The sequence below is a fragment of the Phaethon lepturus genome, unplaced genomic scaffold (genome assembly GCF_000687285.1).
Source record: "Phaethon lepturus isolate BGI_N335 unplaced genomic scaffold, ASM68728v1 scaffold332, whole genome shotgun sequence".
NCBI lineage: Eukaryota > Metazoa > Chordata > Aves > Phaethontiformes > Phaethontidae > Phaethon > Phaethon lepturus.
Window position 1 is genome coordinate 42,787 of NW_010523852.1, and position 9,370 is coordinate 52,156.

The following is a 9,370-nucleotide window of genomic DNA, read 5'->3' on the forward strand; positions in this document are numbered from 1 at the left end:
ATGAAATTTTGGACATAAGACAAGCTTTACATTTTCATTGGGAAAATACTCCAGTTTGTAAAATATTCCCAGATGTGCTTTTGACTCTCTAAATCTCTCTCTGTCTTGAAAAACTACAGCTTAAATTAAAAACTGCAATAGTCATCTTCTGTGAAGGAAGTTTCCTTCTTGGAATTTTAGACAATATTTACCACTGGCCTGATTCCACTGACTTTGGTGAAGCTCAGGGTGAGATGGAGCACACCATCTTGAAAGCATTAAAGTTGTGGGAAATAAATTCAGACAGAATTAATTTTTCTTTTAATTTACGCTAAGGAGCAATGTCCTTAATTTTGGACATCTTGAATCTACCCCAGGAAACTTCAGAGATAAGAAATTTGAAACAATAAAGAAGTCAACATTTATTTATGGTCAGATTCCAAAACCCGATATTGAATCTACTTCCTCCCTCCCAGTTCAGTAGGACTATTTTTCAAATAAAATGTTACTTCAGAAGCTAGTCTGTGTCATTTTACCCTTAAAAAAATATATTAAAATATTGCTAGTTACTTGTATATAGCTGGTTGCAAGTACTAAGTAAAAACCAAACCTGACCCCTCTACCCCCAATGAAACCATGGAAATGGACTTCCAGACTTTCTTCAAGACTCCAGAATAAATCCTTTCTTTTTCAGAAATGTGACAAAAGCTTTTCCTTATATTCCTTGCGTTTGTTGCCGTAATGCTGTACAAATCTGAAGGCTTGCAGGGTTCTGTGCAAAAATCCCTTATATGTTATTGAAAAGCACCTGTGAGGGTGCTCCTGGTGAAATGCCTTCTAATGGAAAACACTTGTGGTAAGCATACTGCACACCCCAAAGGAGGAATAATTAAAACCAGTTACTAACCAAAAGTAAATGGAAAATTTTAAGACAGAGCATCCCGGAGACAGTGTGCAGCCTTTGTTTTCATTTATTCACACAGGCATGAAGCAGCAATCTTGTGCCTTCTTTAATATGCCAAGACCACCATGCTAATCCTAAGAAAGTCCTGAGCCCAGAGGAAGTACAAAAAGGCCACCACAAGAACCGCTTTTGATTTCTCTGCATGAACTAAGTGAAGTTCAAAAAATTTTTACTAAGACAAAGGTAGTAATACCTCTGCATTTCTGTTTAAATTTTTGTGCTGAAATGTCAAGTCGCAAATATACTGAGATTTATTAATGTGTTCTCCCCTTCACTTGCCCTTCAGATGGAAAAGTCAAAAACTCCACGGGGACAAGATAGGGCCATCTGCAAACACAGACTGAGCTCTCCACGTACGCTTCAGGACACCCAGTCAATCCAGCAGCGCAATTGTCTGAGCATCCCCAAGGGAGCCTAATGATTTGACTTGTGCCCTATACTCTTCTTGTGAAAATAACTCATGCAAAGCTGCAAAGCTCTGTTTTTCATCAAACCTAACAGGAAATTTTCCAAGTCTTCAAAGAGATCTTGGTTCTGATGGGAACCCTTGTTGAGAACAAGGGTTTAAGAACAAGGCATGAGAGATTAAGCTGTGCGTCCTAGCCAGGCTTTGTATTTGCTTGCTCTTTTACCTAATATTTTATAATTGGAAATGGAAATCTGTTTTTCCCCATTGCTGTACACCACGGTATGGCAACTGTGTAACATTAAGAACAGCTGAACTAAAGGGACCTTTTGGTCCCAGCTCATACATATAGACTTCATGTAAGCTGAAAAAACAGAGACAAATATGCTTGTCATATTGTCCTGAGCTGCTGCTGCTCCTCTTGGTCAGAGTAAAGCATTCATTTGCTTCAGCCTTGTCTTCGCAAATTGTCCACCTTGCCTTTCATGCAAATTGTGGAAGAATGATTCCCAATATGCTGATAATTTCATAATTTCATGGGATTTTTAAGCGTCTGTAAATTTCATATACTATCTCTGAACAATGGTAAAGAGCTTAGAGAAATTAAAATGCGAATCTACTGGGCATTTTCAGTATCGAACATTTGGCTTTGTGTAATTGATAACCTGGGGAATTCTAGAAATTAATGAAGGAAATATCATTTGCAGTTAGAAAAGATTTAATGTTCACGAACCAAGATTGCCTAAGGATATAGTTTAGTTTTGAGTCAGATTCATAGGCACCAGATCTGACTACTATTGTCACAGAGACAGTGACCTAGAATAGGATAATTCTGATGAGATCAGGCCACACAGACAGAATTTTATGATCTTGAACTGAATAAGCTAGTTGTAAACCCAGCTTCTTTCATAAGGCTTTGAGCACACACAGATGGGATTTAAGCTTCTCGGGCTTTTAAATTCAAAAAATGTTATAAACAGACTCAACTCTTAGCTTCACTGTATTAAAAAAAGTTTTTATTTTCGATTCTGGTTTTGATCCATCAACCAACTGATGTTAATCAAACTCAGTAGAATAGTTCTTTTTCCAAGATCAGCTTTTCAGCCCGCTCTGTCGCTTTTAAAAACATACTGGAAGACTGCAGGAAAAAAATATTTACTGATCCAAATTGACTCTTGACAGCAATATTTTATGCCAGCTATACAGAACAGAAATACTAACTCTGTGCTGAATAACCTACTGTTCAAAACTATTCTGAATCAAACTGGGAAAATAAACCAGTAGGGAATTTTCTAACAATTGCTCTTCTAAAAATTCAAAGATTAATGTCAACCTTCAAATTATTTTTTCACTCATTCCTCTTTGAATTAATACCAAAGGCACTTGAGAACATCTCCTACAGCTACTTCTGTAATCTTCACATAATTGAACTTCTCAAAGGAACAGTGAAAACTCTGCCCACAAAATAAGAGATGATTATAAGAGTTGATTTAGAGAGACCTACCTTCTCCCTCTCTCTGTCCCTCAAAACACTGTGGATAACTTTTGCAACAGAAAGACAGTCCTTAATAGGGGACAACAGTAGCCCAATCAAATTTAAGTTGTTTAAAGAGCTAATTTTTCAATCAGGTTCCTAAGTGCCTAAATTCACAACGTGGAGTGCCTGACCCCTCAAGTCACTACTACTCTTCATGCTCATTATCTGCTTGATGGCTGGTTTTCGCTGACACTGTTGAAGAAGCACAAAGAATGAAGTGTACCTTGAGGTGTAGAAGCTGGTTACTTTGCCTCATTCCAAGGCAAGATATCATCAGGTACATCACTACATCACATACGGTAGCCACCATTTGTATCGGAAACAACTCAGTAGCTGAACTACAAAATTCATACTCCAGAGACAGGTAATCCAGAGCTTCTCAGAAGGATTTCTTAGCAAAAACTGATCGTGTCACTAGTGTGCCTCGCTACCTATTGTTTGGATTTATGGCTTGGGGGCCAAATGAAGGCAATTATTACGAATATGCCTGTCTTGTTTTTTTAAGATATTTTCAAATTTGGGTGTCTCAAATTTTAAATAATTTCTATGACATCTAGACCAACTGTCTTTCTAGTCATGAAATTGCAAGAAGACATCTTGTAATACTGCAGGACAATTTCAGCTAGGTGTTGATCTGAGATTTAAATTCATTCTACAGCCAATCATTATACACTCCATATTGGTTTATGAAATTTGCATCTTATAGGTGTGTTCTTAGAAGCATCAGTATCTTGCTACTGATCTCAGTTGTGCCCTGTCCTGCCACAATCCGAGCCCAGAAAAATAATTAAATCTGTATGGATTATCAGTGAACCTGAGGTATAGACATCCACTTTATGTGCGTCAAAGGATGAGGGCAGTGCCATGAAAAATTTTAGTCAAACTACTCGTTTAACTAGCTTATTGTTTGGAAGAGAGAGATGTAATACTGATGACATCACTCATTCAGCTATTTCCTCCCCCTTCACTTCTGGGCAAAAAGAAAGATTTACTTAAAGAACAGAAAAGATTCCTAGAACAACATATTTAATTACTCTTAGGACACACAGATTAAATTAAAAAAAGTTATGCTCATTGAACCTTAGTCACTGAAGTTAATTCTTTTAAAAATTCTGATCTTTCAAATATGGATTAATTTTAGTGTCAAACAAAACCATCCCATCTCTAACTACACAGAAAGGATTTAAACTAAGTCTTAATTAAAATGACAAAATGGTCAATGAGGCAAAATTTGTGGGAAGATGTAGTATCTTTTACTGTATCAGCTAATAGGTCAAAAAAAAAGTTGAGGCTAGCAAGTCATTCTTCAGATCTTGTAATTGTATAGTAGGCCTGGTAAAAAGCATAACTTTTGCTTGAAATTTTGTGGATCTTCAACTATCTCAGATATAACAACTCAGCTAACACAGCATGGGAAATAATTGCCAGAGAAATTACTGACTAGTGATTGTAATTACTGTCTGTGTAAAGGTCAGTCAACACATGCAACTTGAATCAATTTACAGACACCCATGATCCATATTACAAATGAAATATTGTAAGTTTTCGCATATAACTTAGCTACTATGAAATAGATTTAGAGGGAAAAAAGTCATTTTTTTAATGGTCAAAGTAAGAGATTAAGGTATTGTATGAATATCATTTGGCTGATGACAAAGATGAGATTGTCCCAGGTGGAATAAATGATTGCATTGTCTGGCTATGTCCCTAGAAGAAAGCCCACATGCAACAGAAGTTATTTTCCAATGTGAAATTCACAGTCATCAATAATGGTTCTTACGACTTGTCTGTGACCTTATTTGCCCCAAGATCATATACAGATTTGACCTTTGGCTACAGAGAAGAAACAACTAAACCCGACTTTCTTATTTGTTCCTGGATCTTTATTTTGCTTAATTGTTTGGGAAATCATCAATTAAAAAAAGGATTATATTTGCTTATAAGCAAGTACAGGGCAAGTTCCTTCAGAGGAAAAAAATGTGTTGACAAATACATTGCCACTCTCAGATATCCTCTGAGGACATATAACTCTATTAAAGCAGCGATCCAGTTTGGGTAACTGGCACTGCTGAGAAAGTCAAAAGCAGAAGATTCAAATGTTTCAGTAAAACTCTCTGGATAAGAACAACAGGAACAAAGCACCATGTACTAAACCACAGCTCTTTGCAGTATGTCTTCTCTGGCTTCTTCTAGAAGACTTCTCACTCATCTTACCCCTAGCAAATTATTTCTCAACAAACACATGTGGGAGGACACTAAATTGCTTTTCTGTTGGTGAGGTCTACCAGGTTTGACTGTGAAGACATCACAGGGTACCAGCTAGAGTCAGGCCAAGAGATCCAACACAGAGCGCAGTATCTTGTCTCTCAGGATGACCAACAGAGGATACTTAAGGGAAATAGTGAAGAACCAAAGCAAATTGTACAGTGTTACCTTATCATTGAACAGCAGATTAGGGACTCCAGTCAATGAACTGGTGAACCATTGTATTTAGTAGTTCATGACTCCTTTGTAAGTTTGCCTGATCTTTTTTTGATCCCGTTTATGCTTTTGGTCTCTACAACATCCTGATCTGGTGAAGGTAATTTACATTCCTCAAACTTACTTTTATTTAGTGACAGTAGAATTTGGAAGTACCAAGTGCTATCAAAAGCACTCTATTCCAGTAACTTAGTGGATGTCCCTATATTCAACCCAATCTCCTCATCAGAAAAACAGACAATATACCAAAAAACATTCATATTTGAAAAAGTAACTGTAAGAACTCAGGAAACTGGAAACTCTGAAAGTATGCTTCCCTTTTGTCCTGTGGCTTGATCATCCTCCACACAGGTATATATACATGGCAGAAATAAGACAAAAACTGCACGGCTGATCTCATGTCACTCTGAACATGCGGGTTTTATCCAGTTTAGCTGTTGCCTGAAGTACTATTCATTACATCAGTTAAAATTTTACCCGAGATGAAAACTTCATCACTTCTGGTACTATTCCCCATGTAGTTGTGATTCTGTGTGATCTTTAACTTCATAGTTTAGGGCAAAGGTTGCAAAAGCGATTCCACCCCCTGAGGCTAAGGAAAGAGTAAATTTATGCATAAGGGCAGGCTGGGACAAATGAGACTAAGCCTATTCAGTAAAAATAAGTAACAGATTTAGCAACAGAGTTCAGGTGACACCAGGAGTGTACCATATTACTTTGCACATTCTTGAGTGTTTTACTGGATCAAGCAAGATCGCTCAACAGCTTGTTGAGTTAATTTTTAAGTACTACTATTGGGAGGAGTGAAGTAGATGCCGCAAAACTTTGCTAACCAGGTTATAAGATGTAGCATGTGTCTAAGTGGTTTGTTGTATCAAAAATAAAAAATTATATTTTTGTTTTGTTTTCCATACTTACCTTCTCTCCGTAAGATCAGTTATTAGCAGGTGCCTGCTGCTTTCTAAATACATCAAGGACTTGAATAGTTTGTGGAAGTATATCCAGAAATAAAAAGTTTTACATTGACTGCTCCTTCTTATTTTGACTCAGCATCTACATATTTATATAATGCAAAATCTGATTTATTTTTTTTTCCTCACTTTCTTTGGACAGCTTCATTGGCAACTTTGGGTTATAATAACCTCATCGCATTGGGAGCAAAATGATCTGGAAGACGGCAACAGAACTGGTTGCCGTCTTTCACTATGTATTGCATTTGCCTTTTCTGCTAACTTGCTTAATTATATGCTCAATGATATTTATATCATGTAAAATGTAGAGTTTATTATTCATTATACAGATTTGATTTGGAACTGGTTCTAGAAATGTCATAAACTGATAGAAAAATCTTCTGGTTTGAGTCTGCTTATCAGTTCAGCTAGAACTTGTGGGGTTCTCACATTGCAACAGTAAATTGGGAGAAAGCATTTAAGGTTGGTGTTTGCATTTAAATAAGCTTTGACGCATGGAGACTAGAAGCAGAGAATTCTGCGCCCCCCATCCAATTGTCAATACTTGTGGAAAAAAGTTGGATATAGGATAGACAGCATAAAAATTTCAGCAAATAACACTTATGAATTGTTAACTCTCATATAACCGTTAACGTATAAACAATTACCAGTTAAGGTAGCTTGCTTTGTTTTACTCATCACTCTCCTGGAAAGCCCTATATTTTGAAATCTATCTAGCAAGTCTGAGAGCAATCAAGTTTGAGCATGCTGCGACTGTATGGCTGGTGCCTGTTGGCACTGACAATGCGTAAGTGGGGAACTGAGCAGAAGACAGAAAGACCTGGATGCCCTTTCCCTCTTCCTTTTCAGTATAATGGTGCTGCTGTTTTGATCTCAATGATATTTTCCTTTGAAAATTTTAAAGTCTTTTCAAGAAATGGAGCGGTTTGCTCTCTTTATATCTGATCTCAATTGCCTGATCCTGTTTTATTGGCTGTAAACCACTAATTGCCTAATAAAAAATATTCCCTTTTCCTTTTATGTGTTTGAATAAAGGTTTCTCAGCACAACACACCATGGTCTTTTTGGTCCCTTATCTAGGTTCTCCCTTCTCCATAAAATCCTTAGCATTTCAGTTTGTTATTCAAGACAGTTTTGTTCATTGCTTTCCCTTTCTTGCCTACTTTGCCTATCGGGAGGCAAGAGTGGATCTGCCAGATGGCCTTTGTCAAGTAAAAGATAGGGACGATGTTCCTTGTGCTTTCCATTTCAGTCTCTCATATTTATTTTTTATTGAGGAAATACACTAGTCAGCTCCCATCGTTAAACAGCACAAAGAGGTCTATTCCCCAGAAAAAGACTGTAGTTGCTGAAATCCGGTATCTTTGACTACTTTGGATCAAAGGCAATCAGTTTCTATTGTATATGTTGGCTCCGAAATAGAGACTTTCAAAAACTGTAAAAATAACAAGCAAAAAACCCCAAACAAGTGAACAGAAAATCCCCGAGCAAACAAGCATAATAACATTCAACTTTTTAGGAGAAGTAGTTTCTGAATCCAGTATTCTGGTGTTACAGGGAATTTGAATAACCTTGTTAATATTTATGCTCTTTGTCAGTACTGCTACCCATGAATATGACAACTGTCAGAGCCTGGAAAGTCAGTCACTCACTACTGTCACAAATCTGCCTAAAACAAAGCCACCATATGTTTATGCAAAGAGATGAGTTACTCTCTTGGCTTAAGTACATAAAGATGAAATACAGAGCATGCATCAGAAAACTATAACATAATGCTTGGCTCTCTCCCTTCTTCCTCTATTAAATTAACTTAAAAAAAATAATATTTTCATCCATTTTGCAGTATGCCATAAAATATGGCGTAGCGCATACTTCTAGGGAAACAAAGATCATGGGTCACGGCACGCAACAATTATTCAAAAGACAACAAGAAAACCCAGATAACGCACGATTCAGAGTGCTGCGTAGCATCTGGAATCCACTTCTGCAAACACAATGCCTGAGGTCCCTTTTACATGGAATTTAGGTGCCGTATTGACTTTTTATTTAAACAAACATTTCAGCCACTTCAACTCAGCAATTCCAAGCTTACCAAAAGGAAGCACAAAAATAATGCAGTTGGAGAAAAAGCTAATTTGATTTTTGTTATTATTATTTATGAAAAATAATTTTCTATTACTTTCTTTGCTTTAATGATCATAAACATGTATATATGTCCAGAACAGGCTTGCATTGCTTTGTTGCGGCTACTTGTTTCGGTCAATCCACAGGAACTAGCACAATAATAATACGCTGTCCAAAATGATTTATGATCTCACTCCGCTTATGCAAATGCTTAACTTTCAAATCTGAATCAAACTACTGTGGTAATGTGTCAAACAACTCGCAAAGTATTTAAACAGCTGACTACACCTGCTTCCACTTTACGAACGCTTTCAAGTTTGGGCTGCTTTGATTCAAAGCAATATGTTTGGTTCAGAGCATTACTGTTCAATATGAAAATTAAAATGGCCTTCTCCCGGGTATAACAATGTGATGAGGCCTAACAGCACACGGATCTATTAACATGCTGAGGCTCAGCTGTCTCAGACTAACTGGGTGGTTCTCGTCAGAGTACGCGAAAGCTGCGCGGGTCGCACGGAGCGCCCAGCTTCCAGGAGCACCCTCCTGCATACGTGCAAAATAAGCACCAGGCTTATTATATAAGATATAATATTTATATCTTATATATAATAATGATATAATAATTATTATAAGACCTATCTGTGGGCCCAGTTTGGAGGGCAGCCGGCAGTTAGCTGGAAATCTTGCAGCATTAAAATGGGAGAGGAGACTGAGTCCCAGTTCACACGATCTCTAGCTGAATTGCGTTCCTTCGGTAACTGAGGCCAAAGCCCGACGTAGGTAATAATAATACATTATGACCGTATATGAGGGAGGGAAGGAGGCGGGAGCGGACGGCAGGCTATACAAATCACTACCATGGCCTCGGCTGCTGCCCGATCCCCCCTCTCCGTGAATGGGCAAGGTCC